Consider the following 2,111-nt stretch of genomic DNA (forward strand, 5'->3'; position numbering starts at 1 on the left):
CTCTCTCTCTCTCTCTCTCTCTCTCTCTCTCTCTCTCTCTCTCTCTCTCTCTCCTCCTCTCCCTCTCTTGCCCCCTTAGCCTTTTAATCCTGATTAATTAATAATTTACTTTGTCCATCATCGCTTCAATGATTTGTTTTAATCTTATTTGTTGAGTGGCCATTAGAGCAATTCATTATAAACATAGATAATCAAAAAAAAAAAAATCCATTCAACCAATTTGGCTGTCTGGAACAAAACAAGTGGATGTGGATGGGATGGAGATGTGTTCTTCTTTTTGGTTTGCTTTTGTGTTTTTTTTTCACCACAAGAGATAATCATACAATGGAAGCCATATTGAAAAAGGGACGTTTGTAATGTGTTATTCTAATGCGAGTTTTGAAGCAATCTAATTGTAATAACACATAATAGCATTATGATTATTTCTGTATTGTTCATTCAAATATGTCCATTAATATTGTGACTAGAGCATAAACATCAACCTCATCAAAAAGTGCCAGAGGTAAAGCCTGCAAAATGCACGAACACACTATCATGTCCAACTCCTGCGTGAACAGGATGTCCCTTACACAGTACACAAACACACATACACAGCAAACAGACAGACACACACACACACACACACACACACACACACACACACACACACACAAACAGACCTCTTGTCAGAGTACTGGGTTTTGCTTTTCAATGGTTTACTTTTAGAGGCACACACACACAAACAGACACTGCAACAATGTCAGTAATGCACCACTCTCACCTGCATGCAACACCGACCGCCAGGAAGGCTCAAGGTCATATTGGGAGCCCCAAAGATACCCCTTTGGAAGGGAAACAGGGTTCCGGTGCCTCTCTCTCTCTCCCAACCTCACCAGTATGCATATGATGGGTTTGTGTCAGATGGGCCGACAGTTCTCCTATTGGGTTCACACATAAAGGGAAACTACATCAGGCAGCGTTCCGTTCACGGAACAGACATGATAGCGGTGTGTGCATTCGAATAAAAGAATTTGTATTAGAACAGTCTTTAAAGCTATTTTTATGCTCCACGAACGGAGTGCTTCACTTGCGAACCCGGTGAAGCCCAGGCCCTGGAGGTGAAAATATTATCCCTTCATTGCTTTAGCCAACCCCTGTTCCATGATGCTACCCATCAACCCACTCTCTCTCTCTCTCTCTCTATCTCTCTCACACACACATTCTTTGTAAGTACATGGTCCATTGATTAGTTTGTGGGTAATTATTTTATTTGTTGGCAAGAAAACAGAAGTCCTTCTCTCACTTCTTTATCGTCATCATGGTCGCCCCAAGGCTCAAGCAGTCTGTCCATAAACCTTTATTGCAGCAATTTCAATAAAATGTTTTCAGGGAATCGCCCATGGAATACCAAGGAATCTAAACATTCAGATTCCCTTTGAGAAGTATCTCATTCTTTGCCATCTTCAAAAATTGCCCTTTAGCCTAAACGTCATAGTATATTTGTTGTCCCTTTGTCAGAGACAAAAACAATCCTTCGGTGTTGAAACACAAAAAAGGCAAAGACAGGAGGGCTGTTTTACCAGTGATGCCAGTGGTTGTGTGTGTGTGTGTGTGTGTGTGTGTGTGTGTGTGTGTGTGTGTGTTGCAGTGTGTGGACAGATGCATTGTGAGTGGCTGCTGCTTCTCTACTAGCGTGGTCTACTAAAGCTGCTGTCCTTGGCCGGGCTACAGAGAGAGGCGGGAGGCGGGGAGCATCATCTATTGTAATAGCAGGACAAGAGCCTCTGGGGATGCCCAGGGAAGATGGAGTAGCCACCGCTGGCCACCAGGGGGATTACGAGCCCAACGGGCACCATCCGGCCCACTGCTCACACAGGCCAACACCACCAGTGAGAGTGAGGAAGGGAGGGGGAAAGAGAGAGAGGGAGGGAGGTAGGGAGGGAGAGAGAGAGAGAGAGAGAGAGGTGAAAGCCAGGGTGGACTCCTATCGTCACAACCTTGGGCTGGTGACGGGTTGACCCCACAGGCAAGATGTGACAAAAACAGAAAGATGAGAGAGGGGATAGATATATAGATAGAGAAAGAGATTGTGTGTGTGTGTGTGTGTGTGTGTGTGTTTAAGGGGGGGGGGC

Source organism: Alosa pseudoharengus, unplaced genomic scaffold, assembly GCF_046254945.1.
Source record: "Alosa pseudoharengus isolate Yale_2024_CS ecotype anadromous, Long Island Sound unplaced genomic scaffold, YU_APseudo_1.1 YU_APseudo_1.1_scf_24, whole genome shotgun sequence".
In the NCBI taxonomy this organism is placed as follows: domain Eukaryota; kingdom Metazoa; phylum Chordata; class Actinopteri; order Clupeiformes; family Clupeidae; genus Alosa; species Alosa pseudoharengus.